This window comes from Apteryx mantelli, chromosome 13 (assembly GCF_036417845.1).
Source record: "Apteryx mantelli isolate bAptMan1 chromosome 13, bAptMan1.hap1, whole genome shotgun sequence".
In the NCBI taxonomy this organism is placed as follows: domain Eukaryota; kingdom Metazoa; phylum Chordata; class Aves; order Apterygiformes; family Apterygidae; genus Apteryx; species Apteryx mantelli.
The window spans coordinates 26,751,791-26,767,868 of NC_089990.1; the positions used below are offsets into that span (position 1 = coordinate 26,751,791).

At 45.0% G+C, this 16,078-nt stretch overlaps 1 protein-coding gene across 6 annotated transcripts in view; it reads left to right on the forward strand.

The window, feature by feature from the left end:
* Nucleotides 1-3,060: 3,060 nt before the first annotated feature.
* LOC106484114 (H(+)/Cl(-) exchange transporter 5) overlaps nt 3,061-16,078 on the forward strand; it is a 53,647-nt gene continuing 40,629 nt past the window's right edge. For 2 of the 6 annotated variants that reach the window (XM_067304511.1, XM_013942240.2), the window contains exons 1-3: nt 3,595-4,738; nt 7,249-7,312; nt 9,629-9,845. The gene's annotated coding sequence lies outside the window, so the exon portion shown is untranslated. Of the gene's footprint in view, nt 3,095-3,594; nt 4,739-7,248; nt 7,313-7,336; nt 7,641-9,628; nt 9,846-16,078 lie in introns of those variants that run through there. The other 4 variants (XM_067304507.1, XM_067304509.1, XM_067304508.1 and 1 more) reach the window with 4 other exon arrangements.

A 16,078-nucleotide genomic window follows, 5' to 3' on the forward strand; every position in this document is an offset into this window, starting at 1 on the left:
GACCTGAGGCAGCACTGCAAGTAAGAGGAAGGCATCAAAAGAGTAAGCACAGCCCTAGGATATATCAGAAGAGGGAGGGGCCTTCCACTGCCATGGCACCAAGACATCCTGGGAGTTTTGGAGTATGCCTAGCTCCAGCAGTTACTCCAGACTGGCACAGGGCACAGGAGGATTACAGGAAGCAAAGACTGTCCCAGAGCGGGCTAGGAGAGGAAGGAAAGGAACCTGAAAGGCACCCTGTCCCCTGGAGCCAAGTCTGAGTGGAAAGCTGGTGAGTACAGCCGAGCCCTGAGGCAGCTGGGGCTGAAAGAAAGCTGAGGTTTAGCTGCTGGAGCCCTGAGATGGCTATCTGATAGGGCATGGATGAAGAGGGGCAGCAGAGGGGTGCTGGGTTTAGGAGAGGTTATATGACAGCGCTCACGAAAGCTGGGGAGCGTTTCATTCAGGTGGATAGTAAAGCATCTGATCTATCAATCTCAGCCATGAGTGACTGCTTCAAACCCAAGAGGTGATGACATTAGTCCTAAACTCCAACTACATCTGCTTATTAAAGTCTTCTTTTCTTCTCCAGGTTTGTTCCCTTTAGGAGGCAGAAGCAATGGTGAAGGACAGGCGATAGAGCCTCCCTGGGATGCAAAGGTGACTTCGTACACAGGCAAGAGTGAGCTGCCAGCTCTATGCCCTGTCACTGCTCAGGAGGCAACTAACACTTGCAAAACAGCAGCGAGTTATCAGAAAGGCTGTTCTTGTCTGCAGTCAAGCCAGAGCCTCTAGCGACTCAGGCCTAAGGCACTGTCACTGCAGCTATACCTTGCATGCCTTCAGCTTGTTTTCTCCAGGCATCTCAAAACACTTTCCCAGCACTCATGACTTTGCCCTTCTCTTCCTCTGAATCAGCTTTTGGGAAACTGAGACAGAGAAAAGGCATTTCAGTGACTTACTGGAGTTCTTACCACAAGCCAAAAACAGGCCTGGGGATAAAAAGGTAGTGTCCTGACACTGACCTCTTGTCTTAAACTCACCCTTCTTCCATTGTATACATTTTCTCCCCAAGTATACCTTCCTCGAGTTCTGGCAGGTTTAACTTCAATGCTGTACTAAAAGTAGACTAATTATTGATGACCTCCTGACACTTAGCATGAGACCACAGCTCATAGGCAGGGCACCCTGGCCCGCTCTGCTTCCTATCAAGTTCATTCCACACCCTTGCTCTCTCAGCTGGGTATGGTGTTCCTGTTCACAGAAGTGCTGCTGGGTGCTGGCAAACCCGGGCTCGATCCCAAACCTGCTGTAGCTGCAGCAGTGACTGAAAGAAATACTGGGATGGAGCTGGCACAGAGCCACAGAGTTTCAGGAGCTGCTGCTAAGACACAAGTTGTCTATGGGTCCTCTGGGAACAGAGGGTGCTAATATCTTCTGTAAATATTTAGTGGCTTGATAGGGAAAGCAATTCCTGGAATAGGAAATTTTCCTGTTCCAGTGAGCATTTTCCTCCAGGCTTCCCCCAGGCTTCTGACCTTCCAGTCATGCTCAGACATTTTTGGAGGGGAGTGGAGGGGGGAATGGAAAGTTCCCCACCATTTTTAAGGATATATTCTCTAGCTGTTGGAGAAAGCCACTATGTTGGGTTCTTTGGGAAAGAATCTCCTCCATGTCCCCATGGCTGGGTGCAACACCTCAGGCAAAAGGGTGGGAGATGGAAGATGGGACATCTCTGACACTGGGAAGTTTTAAGAACAGGTAAAAAACATACATGACAAATAGTTTCAGCAGTGGTGTCACAGCAAAGCAAGGTTTATAGGGCTGAGTGATGCCTGATTAGCTTAGCTAAGATACTTGGGGAAAAGAGAGAGATGCTTTGGGGCATCTCGAACCCTCCTTGATCTCAGGGTTGTTTTTGTTCCAACTGGTTCAGGATCTGTTTGGACTTATCTCACTGTGGACTGTCGCACAGCCTGACTTCTTTATTTTGCAGTGTGCTGGGAGGATGCTGGGCTGGGGAGCTGGGGTCTGGCATGCTAGCCAGGTGGGTGCTTAGAAAAGACAGGCAAAGGTGAGCTCAGGGACTGCACAGCGAGGGAGTGTACATGTGTCCTCTGGAGGTGTCCTCATTTCAAACTGAAATGAGCAGGGGGGAAGGAAGAAGCAGAAGCAGGAGATGGTGTGTCTGTTTTAGTGATCAAGCTGATGGTCGAAGCAGAGGTAGGAGCAGGTCTCCTGAGTTCCCTTTGGACCAGCTCTTCTGGGTGAAGTGGGCAGACCAGTGCAACACCTGCTGGCACCCATGGCTGGTACTGGCCCGGATGGTGTCAGGTTGGGCCCAGGGTGTGGACAGCAGTGACAGGATGTGGACAGCAGGGCCAAGGTGTGGACAGCAGGGCTGAGATGCAGACCGCAGGGCCAAGATGTGGACGGCAGGGCCGAGCTGTGGATGGCAGGGCTAAGTTGCAGACGGCAGGGCCGAGATGCGGATGGCAGGGCCAGGATGTGGATGGCAGGGGTGGGATGTGGACAGCAGGGCCAAGGTGCAGACGGCAGGGCCGGGACGTGGACAGCAGGGTCAAGGTGTGGACGGCAGGGCCGAGATGTGGATGGCATGCCAAGGGTACCTATTGCAAGGCCCAGCAGTGCTGGGAAGTGGCCCCAAGCCCTACCAAGGCCTTGCCTCTCCCTTCTCCCTCTCTCCACGTATCGAGCAGCTTCCTCATGGACGGAGGCTGCCAGAGCGCTGGCCCCACTGAGGCGCCCTCCGCACCCCTCCTTTTCTCCTGTGCTGTTCCCCATTGCAAACATTGGGAGCCTTTCACTTTAGGAGCTCGGCGCCCACACTCAACATGGCGCCAGCGGGACTCGCAGCTGCTTCAGAGCAGCGCAGTGCGGTTGCGCACAAGACCTGCCCGGGAAGAGGGAGGAAAACGGACGGGCGTGGCGCGGGCGGATGGGTGACGCGAGAGGGGGCGGGGCGCGCCGTCACGTGGACGCCTTTTCCCCGCCTAACCGCGAATGTCGCTGCCCGCCGCGCAGGTGCGGCGGCGTCGCGAGCCGGGCGGCTAGTAGGGCCGCCGCGCTGCTGGCCGGGCCCGCGCCGCGCTCGGTGGGTGCCGTGCGGGGCGAGCTGGGCCGGGGGCAGCGCTGAGGTGGCGGAGCTGTGGGGCAGCAGTGGGGGGCCGCGCGGGAGAGCTCGGTTGGGGGTGGCTGTGGGGCAGAGCTCGGTTGGTGGGGGGTCGTGGGGTAGGTTGTGGGGCAGAGCTCGGTTGGAGGGGCTGGGGGCAGCAGTAGGGCATTGTGGGGCAGAGCTGAGGTGGGTGGCTGTGAGACAGCAGTGGAGGGCTGTGGAGTAACGGTAGGACACTGTGGGGCAGAGCTTGGTTGGGGCCTTTGGGGTAGTGGTGGGGAGTTGTGGGGTAGAGCTGGCATGGGGGAACTGTTGGGCAAACGAAGCAGGCTGTGGGGCAGAGCAAGGAGGCAGGAACAGATGGGGCTGTTGGTGTGGGGGGCTGTGGGATGGGGCTGGGGCTGCAAGGAGAGAAGGGAGGATCCAGGGTGTTGGAAGAAGGGGTGAGGGTTATGGGGCAGGGGCAGGGGTGCCTTGGGGCTGGCTGTGGAGTGTGTTTGAGGCCAAGCTGGGATGCTCAGGAATGGTCTGTGGGTCAAGGGGTGTCTCGGGGGCCTCTTGCCTGAGCAGGGGGAAGTTAGCGTGGAGGTGCCCTGGGTGTTGCGAGTCTCCTAGATCCGAGCCCTGCTCACCCCACCTCTTCTCTCTGCTCTGGACCTGATGCTGCCCATGGGCTGCCGTTGGGTCACTGGGGAGACCAGGCAGGCAGTCCACGGCCTGGCCCTTACAATGCAAACCCTGCCACTGTCTTTTCTAGGTTTTGCCCTGTGGAAGAGAGGTCCCTGGGACAAGGGGAGCTCTTCCCAAGTTGTGATCTGCAGGCTTTGTTCTCCACTGGTCTGCAGGTCATTGCTGGCAGCCTGTGGGGAACTGGCTCGCCCTGTGGTGCTGACAGTTCATTTCCAGTTGTGAAACTGCCCTCAAAAGCAGCTGCTGTTTGCTAATGCTCTTCTCTCATGCAAGCAGGCACTCTATCCACCACGGAGTGGTTATAGGATTGAAAATAGGACAGCACGTAGGCCCTGTGATCACAAGTAGGAGATGAGCTGAAATTCTCACTTAAAGAAGAACTAACAAGAAATTAAGACTTTATCTTGAAAACATTCTTTTTAAACTGAAAAGATCTTTCCATTTTTTCTGAATTTAGGGACTAATTTACTGTTAGAAATTGTCAGTCAGTGTCTGGACTCTGTGAATTATAAGAACTGAGTCAGTGCTAGTAGGACAGAAATGGAGTCTGGTGGGGTAATCTGTAAATGCAGGTGGTTTCCCAGATTTCCTATTGACAGAGAGTTGTGGGAAAGAAACCGTATCACCCTGCCTTCCATTTCACAGTGAAGTATAGTATTGTTAATAGATTTTTTTTTTTTTTTTTTTTAAGAACGAGCAAGGTGCTGATAAATATTGTCACGGTGTTACTTGTGTGCCCATCATGAGATGGGGTGCTTTTCAGGTGAAACATGCTGATGAAAAGCCCTGGAGCTGCAGTAGGTTAGCTCTCTGGCTTTCAGAGAGCTGTGTCCTTGTGTTTGTGGCTTTGCTTGTTTGTTTTGTTTCTTTTCAGACTTGAAGTGAGCGGATAGCTAAGAATAATGCTCTAGTTTTGGTGGAGGGCTTTAACAGGTAAGGTTTTGTAATGCTTTCTAAAGATTAGACTTGAGCTTTATTTGTTTTCCTCCAAGAGGTCATTCTACAGGCATATCCTTTGAGCTGGCTTCTTTATTCTATTGTGTCTCCTGGATCATTATCATTTCAGTGCTTGCATAGAGGAGTTATGGGTTCTAATGTAGCCATCCTTGAAGATTATTATTAATACTTTTGGCTGGCTTTTGAAGCTGATGCGGAGTCAGTTGAGGAACTGGAGCATGGGCTTGATATGTTCAGATCAGCCTAAACCCCTGAGGAAGCTGACAGCTCCAGTGGGAACCCGCTGGAGTCTTTGTGTTTCTGTCATTGATATTTGAATTGGACTGCAAAACCAGTGCAGTCTGAAAACAGCAGTCTCTATTGCTGCGTCTGCATCCTCATCTGGATGAAGATGGGAGCCTAGGTTTTAAGCTGCTTGCTTTAAGTGACTTTGCATCGGCAAGTAACACACAGTTCTGAAAAGCTATAGGAATGGAAGAGCTTGTGGTTGTTTTGCAAGCAGTCAGGGGCTGCAGATCCCTACTAGAGAACAGAGAGGAGAGCTTGGCTGGTCTGCTTGAGCTCACACACAGCAAAGCTGGATCAGGGTAGCTTTGGTGGTGGCTTGAGCATGGCCCTGAAGCAAAGGAAGGATAATTGCTTGTTCTGTTCCTTTAGCTAGGCGATTGCCATAATAAAGTATAACTAAGCTCCTGTGCTACTGGAGGTTCGAACAGTAACGTTTCATGTCTGTAGAAATTTATGCTGTAAAGCAGTGATTTTCTGAAGCTACAGGTTTGCATCTGTGAATATTTGCACTTCCATGTGGAAGCGTTGCAGGTTGTGCAGCCTAGGAAAACTCTCCCTGCAAGCTATAATGCTTTGCTGACGGAAATACCTGTCCTGTAGCCCTTGGAGAGTCTTTTCTGAAGCTTCCCTGGGAAGCACTGCAATGTTGAATCTCAAGACACTTATCTGAGATTCAGTGAGGACAGTTCAGTGCTGAATGTGTAACCACATTCTGTATCTTTTTACTGTTTGTTTTGACAAGCTAAAGTGGTTCATGTGGTAGGGAAGAGTACTAGTCCTATTACTGACACTGGGAGTAAACAGCTTATAAATAATGAGGGTTCAGTCATGATGTTCAGCCAGGCATGCTGGTAATATTCCTCTCTCAAAGCAGTGTGACTGGATTTCTAACTTAATACATGGAGGAGAGGGAGGAGGATTGTTTTAGGTTTTATTTTTCTGCTGTGTTATCTACTAGGAAATCAAAATTGTTCGATGTGAGCTCAAAAAGGTGTATGTCATTCAAAGTGTTGGTCTTCTCAGCAATGATAAAGGAGGAGTGTCTTAGTCTAGTGCTTGTCTTGGGTGACGTAAAGTATAGGAGACATTTCAGTAGAGGCTTCTTATTTGAAGAAGCTAAAATCTGTCTCTTCGTGCTCTGGTCAGTAAGATATGTATATCATTGAGGTGTCTTGTGCTTGTAGCTCAGCAGCTGGAGAATGATGCCTTAGTCACTAAGAGAATGCAATGTGGGCTGCAGTGAATCTTTTACAGGCTTGCAGTCAGTCTTGAGGTCCTTTTGCCCTGTGCTCTGAAGTGTTTAGTCATTTTTCTTTAGATAATGAGATATCCAGGCAGGCCGTAAATGGGGGGAGATCTAGCTTCTTGCCCAAGCTCTGTGCTTCAAATTGTGCTGGCAATGGGATGCTAAAAGGGATACTTCCCTCCCTTCTCTCCTGTACTGCGATCATTTGGGAGTAGAACTGTTAGTTTACTGAGCTTAATATAAAACTTCATCCTGAATAATAAAGTGGAGATGCAAGTTTGAAATAAAATGTCTGATTGACTTCCTTTATCAGCGTTTGGCCATCTTTTAGGATAGGCTCCTATTTCTCATGCTTGGTTTCTTCCTAAAAGAAATGTTAATCTCATCAATTCACTAAGGAGCCTGTGCTCTTTATGCCCTGGGAAAATAATGCTGTTTCCTAGACTGGTGAATATAAACATTTTAAAGACTCCTTAATACACCTCCTGAAATGAAAATTGTCTCTTTTGTTGTCTCTTTGTATTCCAGGTTCAGAAATATGTAGTCTTTAATATACAGTCCTTGCCCCTCTCTTTCCAATAGAGGTTTAGTGCTTATGTCAATTAAAATTAAACTGATCTTCCCTGTTCTGTACTGGTCCAGTGTTGTGATCTTTTCTGCCCTGTGTTGCTATCAGATGTAAGAAGCAGGAGCAGTCATAGAAACAGGCAGTAAAAAATTTCAAGAGAAACGTGGAATGGGAAAATTTCTGAATTCCCTGCGTATGTGCAGTGATGTTCTTGATGAAACTTGACACTAATTCAGTTTCTAAAGGACCTTCGTTCACAGTTGCCATGGAGTAATTCTGAATTTTAAGACTGACGTTTACTGCTGACAGTTTATCATCTAGTGATAAAGGCTATGTGCCCCATCTGTGTTTTTTTGCCTGTGCAAGTTACTTTTTCTTTTCCAGCTTACAGTCGGCAGAGGAATCAGAGTGAAGAAAGGAGTAACTGAGATATTGAAGCAATTTGATGGTAAATATTCCTTTTTTAATCTAGATTGACCTCGCCTGTCAATGAATGCTGGGGCTCAGAACAGAAAAATTGGAATAACTTTGGATCAAACAGCTTGCTATGATGCGGACTTTCCAGCAAATATTTACTCCTTCTGTGCTCACAGTCTTGTGGAATTGTTACTTGCAATGGCTCTCTGGTAACTTCAAAAACTGAAATGCATCTGGAAGAACACCTGGCTAAGAATGTATTTCTATGGAGTTGCACTGCACCTGCCCCTTCCCTGCCCCTCATCTACTGTGTGCACTTGAAAACATAATAAGAAATGTTCTTCAGTGGCTTTCTATGGGTTAGTAAGTGATGGTCTTAATCTACCAGAAAGCAGCAGAAGTTAGAAAATCACCATGGGCCCTAAAATACCAGACCTCATTTCTCTTTTCTCTGTTACCTTTTGTAGGAAGTTACTGGAAGGCTGTGCTACAGACATACTTTTCTTTTTTTCCCCTCATCTCTCCCCTTACAGCAGTACTTATTCCTTCTGCTGCGAAAAGATCTTGTTAATCTATTACATTTTAAAACTAGGGCTGTTCAGCTACTGGCTAAAGCTGTGAGGCAAGATTTTTTTTCTTTCATCTAAATACATTCCTTCAGTCATTTTCCAGCACTGCTTGTCTGATTCAGGTTTGATCCAGTTCTGTTGCTTGGCTAAGACAGAGGACTGTTTTAATTAAAAAAAAAAAAAAGGGGGGGGGGGGAAGGGGGTGGAAAAGGCCAGTCAGTAAATAAGAAATGTAGCTGCAACACCAATATCTCAGGAAATGTTCTGGCTATGAAACAATAATGTTAATGACATATTATTCCGTTGGCTTTAGACATCTTGGTAAGGCAAAAAGCCATTCATGTAATTGTTGGTTACAGTATACAATTAGAAAATGGAGCATCTTGCTTTCTGAATAAATAGCTGCTCTTCATGAACAACTGGTTTAATGGGATGAATCACTGAGCAAGCTTTGAGGGTTAGTGGAGGTTAATGCGACACAAACAGTCAGCGACAGGATTTAAAAGAATGTTTTAAAGAACTTGGGAACTCTGACACTTTACACCAGACTTTGTGCAGGTGAGTTGAGGCGGGAACTCGGCAGCTGTGTGTGTCAGCCCTCTGCCAGACAGCAGCTCTGAAATGGGGGCAGTGGCAGACTTGTGCTATTACAGTGTAGATCGAGTATAGGAATTATAAGTGTGGGATGATATATAAAAATTTTTTTATGTAGGAGTAGTCCTGTAAATGACTGGCCTTTTTCAAAGACATGTCCATATAGTGGTGGTGGAGTTCTTCCCTCTGTTCTAAGTGCTTTCTTCAGCTCCCTGGGCTCTGAGTGACCTGTTTCTTCTGCTGTTTCCTCCTGTCTCCCCCCTCTCCTCTCTCGGGCCTCCCCCCCAACCCTAAAACCCTTGTTATTTCTTTCCCTCTGTCACATTTCCTAATTTTCTTCTTCCATCCTTGGTGCAGAAGTTGTAGGGAAGGAGGCACCAGTAATGCCTCCAGCTGGATCTAGTGGCTAACAGAAGAAGGCAAACCTTCTGCTCCAAAGAATTCCTACTCTTTAACATGCTTTGATAGGGATATAATTAATGCATCTAATATGACAAATACCCAACATACCCAGCATTTCTCTTTCCTGACTTTTGTGGGCAGCTTTGCTCAGAAGTCCTGGAAGGACTTGAAATGGATGAAATCTAACTAAGAAGGAAACAGGTGTCTGTTCGGCAAAAGGCTGCATTCTTTTGTTATGCTGTACTTGCATGTTGCATTCCCGACTGACTACATAACAAGGAAAAGGCTTACAGTGGCAGAGGTTGCCATCAGGCTGGTTTTAAACTAATCCAGCTGGTTTGTCTCTCCCTCAACACCTTCCAACAAACCCGCTGCCAGATTATAATTGAAGCCAAACTTTAAAGCTCCGTCTAGAAGGATACGGTTGTTCCCACACAGCATGTCCCAGATCACCCGCTCTCCTTATTACTTCTCTGGTGTATATTCTGCCTTGCATTCAGCCCTGTTTGAGGGGCGTGGTGTAGTGCGTGGATGTAGGGAAGTGATGGCACAAACATATTTGCAATATTGAGGGTTAGTGCATGCAGGGTGGGGGATGGCTTGAGGCTATTGGAATAGAGCAATGGTACATTTTTGGGATAAATTTACCAGGAGTTTCAATTCAGGTTTTAGTGTCTAAGTGTAGATTCAAAATCAGGTACATGAGTTTGAATACTTATGTATTTTGCATCATGCTTTTAATTATTCACACTGAAATAACAATTTACTCTTTGATTATGCAGCATAGCTTCATGTGCACTTGTTTCTGAAGTACTGCAAGCCCTGGTTCTGGAAGATCGTTTTCTGAATGAGTCCCTGGAGAATGGAAGTACCTGGAGACCATCCTGCTCTTAAATGTAGTTTGGGACAGCACTCAAAGGCAGAACAGATGAGGCAGCTTCCACAGGGCCCTTGGGAGCCTGCTGCATGATACAGACTAGACACAGCACTTCAGTTAAGGTAACCTTGGATGTGTGTATGTATGATTAATTTGATGGATTCCTAAAACACGTTGAGATTAAGACTTCCGTAGTGTTGTATGCCTGTTACGCAAACTTCTGCAACTTAACAGTAGTATTTTCAGTTTGAGGCAAATGCTTTGATACTGTGAAGTGGTGTGAAAATGCCTTTATTTCAGGGTGTGTTGTGATGACACTGGCTGTACTTCATAGTTGTTGCGGGTAAATTAGTATTTCTTTCTTTTCAAGGTCTGGGCTTTTCTGTATAGCTGTGTGTCTTGTGAGGTAGGACGTAAGGCATGTGCTTACAGTGAGACCCTCAAGGATCTCCAGCAGCTATTAGTTTTTCTGGCTGAGGAATGTCTCCAGGGAAGGTAGCTCTTGCAGCACCCTGTGGTTGTCTGAAGAAGAAAGAAGCAACTGTACTGTAGGGTAAAATCTCCTGTTCTTTTCCATGACAGAACAGACTTCCGTGGAAGTGGCTTCTGTCTCTGTACGGATTTTTTTTTTTTCTCTTAAAATTTAGCAGTCAGCTGATGAAACTCTTGATTTGACTGCACAGTGGCTGTGTTTGCATTTTATCCGGAAGAAGGGACACTGCAGGCATACTTGGGTAAAACAGTTCTGGGAGATGAATATACCTGGTAAAGCACTTGATTGGTTGGACAGAGGCTGTGGTTTCTTTGGAGGGCAGGTGATGAGTTTATTCATTCCTTGGTTCTGTCCCTGCTTTTCTTCTTAATAGTCCATTTGTCTCTTCATGGGTTTTGCTTTAAGGAGAAAGTTTTCAGGAAATGTAAGTACTGTGGTGAGATCTACCTGTGGTATATAAAATTGCCTCAATTATTTTTTTATAACAGCTGTTACAATACCACTTTTTTAAAAAGCTTTAAGCAAAGAGAGGATATACTGCTGTGATCAGTGGTGGTCCATTTCTGCCATTCTTTAAAATTATAAGAGCCATCATTCATAAAAGGAAAATCCTTCATGTGTTTATATAGTGTTTGTGATCCCTAAATTGCTGGATAACAATAAGTTGATAGTTCCTGATGAAATGTATGCACATTTATATAAAACATTGTACAGAAAACAGCATGGAAGGTGTCCATTAAATGTTCTAAGAGGATCTGAAAGACGTGTAGTGTTGACAGTGCCATCTCTTATGGATCAAGACAGTATTCAATCGCTAAACTAATTCTAGGAAAGGCTAGACTGTTACACGTGCAGTTCCTGAGAAATTTGCAGGAAATCAAGTGGAAAGTTAGGTCACTTATTCCAGTGACTTAGCTGCTTTATTCTTTTGAAGAATTTAGCTTTTCCTTGGGGGGAGATGGGGATCTCCTTGTACTGAGTGAGCTGGAATTCTGGATAGCTACAGAGCATTTGTACACAGCAATTATTGCAACTCCTTGTGCTACCTGACAGCTGCCTTCTGTTGCCAGAGGGTGGAGAATGAACTACTGAACACACATACTTGATTTGTAGGGGATGCAGCATCTCTGGAAATTCAATGAGTCCTGAGAGCTGCTTAAGCATTTTAGTCAGTGAGTTAGCCCTTGGTTATCCTGTTGTTGCTGTGCCAGCTTGTTCTGGTTCAGTGAAATGGGTTCAGAACTATCAAGCCGCAATATGTTACTTCCCAAATCACTTCCTTCCCCACCACCCCCTCTTCAGGAACTTTCAGTTTTCTTGAAACATGTAGTGACTACTCAAGAAAAGAGTTTGTGCACTTTGGGTTGAATAGCCAGTCAGTCTGAGGAAGTGTCCACAATCAGAATGAAATCCATTGCTTTGACAAAAATGTATAAAATCAACTGCATCGTGGGCTATTCCTAGCCACAAGGAAGCTCAGAAGGATTTCATGGAGAGGGAGGTGTCTGAAAGGTAACTTGTGTGCACAACACTCAGCACCCGGCTGCTTAACAACATTCAGTGCATGCCAGTCTAATTTTCACTGCAATTTGGCAGCTTCTCTTTGAATCGTTAACCACCACCTCCCTAGGGATATTCAGCTAATGTACAGTAGTTCTTGCCAATGCTCTGGTTCTCCTCCCATAACCTCCTTACGATTGCAAAGGGAGATTAAGTATCCTATTCCCACTGAGAGTTTTGTGAGAGCTGGGTGCTTTAAGTTCTCCTTGTGCCTGTGAAAATCCCCTCTTAAGCCTGTTTTAGCCTGTATTTCAATAAAAATGCAGGTGTTTTCTATGTTGCCAAGCAAGAAGCAGAACTGCAGCATCCCTGAAATACATCTCTTGCCTGAGACCACTCTGTCCAGCTTGAATTTCAGAGTGTGTTGTGAAGCATGACATAAAAAAGTATAAGATATTTTACTGGAAGAGATACAGTACTTTGAATTTACAAAAGTATGAAATATCTGTCTTCCAGCTAAAACTTTGTTAGTATGAAACAAAACTGGACTATAAAATGTAATCAGAAATATCTGTGGAAGTCCTGCTGTTGTAGTCATAATGGCCCCTTTAAAAAAAAAAAAAAAAGGCAGTGTTTATGAAAAGAGATGATATTTCATTAGTGTTTTTTGGCTTTTCCTGTCTGACAGACTTTGGGGCATAAACTCCATTGGATCTTGAAGAGGACTTCAGCTCCATAATGCCAAAATCTTGTCCTTTTCCAATTCCAGTAAAATAACTAAATGTAACAAATACAGTGCAGAAATAGTGGGATTATTAGATCATTCTAAATTGTGTAATCCAGAAGAAAAGATCATCTGTAATAGTGTTAATTGCACAACCAGTGTTTATGGTGTGAGTACTGTATGACTATGGAGAGGTATGCGTTTAACCTGAAAAGTAGAAATATGTGCTAACAAAACATTGGTTCTGTGGCTGCAGTAGTTTGTTTTAGTTGGGAAGTGGAAAATTAACTGCATCTTTCATAAATTTATTTGTTTATTGCCATATAGGAGGCAAATAGGAAAGGACAATTACTTCAAAATACTGCTGCCTGGAAAATTGTGCTTTGTTTGGTGTGAAACCATCTTGCATGCTATATAGTGCAAAAGGGTCTTGTGGGTGCTTAGTATCTGGATATCACTGCAAAGCTCTGCTTAGTATCACTGTAAAGCATTTGTGGCATGATTTCTGGGCTGGAGCTGCCATATCGCCGAGGCTGGTTTTGGGAAGCTATTCTGTTTAGGTGACAGTGCAGTGGTATATTTTGCAAATGAGGGAAAGAATTTGTCCTCTTGCTAGAATAATTCTTTGGATCTGTTTATTGCAAAGTGAGGAATCTCTTTCAGGAAACATTACTGAGTCTTAACACTCTTCGGGGTTTAAATAAGACTGATGTGTATACTGTTTTCAGACCATACAGTGGAAAGAGAACACTTACATAAAAAACTATTTGGTCAGTACTACTGGTTCTCATGCTGTCTTGAAGACTCTCCAGTATTAAAATCTTCTCATCTTGCCTCCAAGTCATTTTTCACTTGATCATTGTGTTTGATCTTGGTGTGCTGCCACAGGCTTCGTTGTAACGAAGGGTTGTGCAATGTCAGAGTTGGATATAACTGAAGAGAAAAGGTGCAAGGGAATGAGCTTTGATTCAAGTGTGCTGCTGCTATGATTGATTGGTAGAGGGTGATAGGATATATGCTAAAGCTGAACGAGTGACTCAGTAGCTGACAGGAATATGCATTTTGGAGCTGCTGCTTGCCTCATCACTTCTGGATGTAGCACAGAGCACGGGCTTTTAGCTCAGTTTATCTCACTGGCTGGACCGACAGCTGTAGAATGCAGTGGCCGGTCCTGGCCAATTCCTTTCAGCTGGATGAATTCAAGGAAGTCTTATTATACGTTCTTGAAGATTTGATGAGCCTGTGGCTAGGCTGTAGATGTTTTTAAATCATCATTTAATTACTATGCAGGTCTGTTTTAGAAACAAGGTTATAGTTCAGTTGATACCCCTAAGCAGACATCTAGTAGTTATCCAACTTCAGAATCCTGGATTTCAAAAGAGGGCAGTACTGGCAGAGAAACTGCTGGTGCTGTGTTTCAGTATGGAAACTGTTGTAGATAACTGAATTTAGCTTGGAAAATACAGAAAGCTAAAAACCATCAACAAGACCCTTAACAACCTGTGTTGCATGAAACAGTCAGAAGCTTCCTTTAAATTTAGTCTCTGGAATTTTTGAGCCAGGCTGCTTTTTGCCAAAACATTAACCTAAAAAGAGAATGGGAAGTGCTTGTAGACAAGCAGTTAGATGTGAAAGACTTGTGCAGTATGTGCAGTGGTGACACTTCAGGACCAGGGAGGAGGTAAGTGAATGAGTTAGCACTCAGCAGCAAGCCGGCCTGGTTTGTTTTTGTGATATGGTTATTTTTTCAACTTTTTAAAAGCTCCAAGTATCTAGCTACTTGCTACTTTTTTTTTTTCTCTTCCGTAAAATTGACAGAAAGAATGTAGGATGGAAAGAATGGACTATTCAGCACCTTCCTTCCAAATGTGTCCACCTTTGTGGGTCTTTCTGCAGTATTCCTCCAATATGCAGTGGGAAGAGTTTGCTGTGGCTAATGTTCTGGGGGGAGCTGTATGGGGAGAGCCTGGCAGTAGCTCAGCTTGTATCCCCCAAGGATTGCAAAAGCTCCAGTGCTTGGCATTGGTTCCCTATGTGACCTGGAAAATGTGGTCTGTCACCCAGTTCACACAATGCGGCACTTGCAGTTTACTGAAATGAGAAGGCTGATGTTTAGTGATTGCTATGCTTAACCTAAGGAAAATGCACAACCCCATTCATACATGAGAAACACTCTTGGGTCCCATCTTATCTGAATGAAGGGCAGAAAGGTGGGACAAACTGGGAGGACCTGTTACTTACCTGCTTGGAAACCAAAGACTCTTCCAGTAGTTTGCTCGCTTACCCTCCTTTTACAAATACTTTGTGAACTGTAGCTTTGTCATGCTTAAAATAGCCACCACTGATAGACTATTTATAGTACTACCTCTTCAAACCTACTTTTTCGGATGTTAATGACTTGCAATAGCAGGATATTTATCTGAATCTTTAGGCAAGACAGCCTCTCCTAGGAAAGGAAATTATGCAAAGATGAGCTGTCTGGAGCTGTAAGTTATCCTTAAGTACTGCCCTGCCATGCTCTGGAGTAACTGGGTGGTGTCCCTTTAGTGGTGCCCATCTGAAACTTTAGGAACTAAGACTGTAGATTTGCTATAACTTTGAGTGTAGCATGGAAGAGACTTTGAAAACCTAGCATAATGTTGCATGGTGAAGCATAAGCAATAAGCCTTAGTTTCCTGCTCAGGAGTCTGTGGTGTGCTGAAGCTTCAGGAAATTGTGGTTTGGGTCTGATTTGCATTTACACTTATAAACTCACAAGTGAGTTAAATGTTGAAAGTTTTCTAAAGATGATTAGTACCTACAGGAGGACTTTTCAGGCATGCTTTTAATTTTAGATGAGGGAAATGGCACCTTTCATTCATTTGAGTGTGGAAAGCTGTATTCAAGCCTGAAAATTCTTTATCTTCCTTCCTTTATTGGCCTTGGTTCTGCAGGTGGCTACTACTGGAGCTACAAAATTTGATCTAGTGTTGGTCTGTCAGGTGCCTAATCTTGGTGGGGAAATTTTAAATATGTTTGATTTGTTCTCAAGAATGGGGTGGTCTTGAAGATCCAGCATCTCTCACAATTCAGCAGAAGCAAGAGGTATTCTTATTTATTGTAAGAGAAGGGAAGCTTTACCTTGGGCACCAGTAGCCCCCATACATCTGTAAATGCGTAGAGGAAAAAGGTGGATGTTATTCTCTCTGGTAGAAAGCAGAAAATCTTTGTTTGGAGTTGAAGGCTGAAACTTCATCCCGTAACTGGTGTGTGACTTGGTACAGTTAAAATGGCACATGGAAGTCAGAATACAAGCAATGTTTTAGGCCATGGCTTGACAAAACGCAACACCACTTGCAATAGATGCTGCAGGTAGCAAGGGCAGTGTGGTCATGGCATACGCACAGAATTGCAAACTGTTTTGCTTGTGCTTGGGGATGTCATTATGTTGGTAAATATACAGCAAGGTACAGGATAGCCATGCCAATGAGAAGTATGCGGTGCTTCCCGTCTTTGTACTGCTTTAACCTTCAAACGTCTGTCCCAGATCAGTCTGTTTAATTCCTACAGGTTTGTCTAGCCTGTGGCTCTTCAACTGAAAGTTAAAACTGTATTTACAAAATCTTCAGGAGAAGAAGGGGGGGAGGGGGGAAACAACA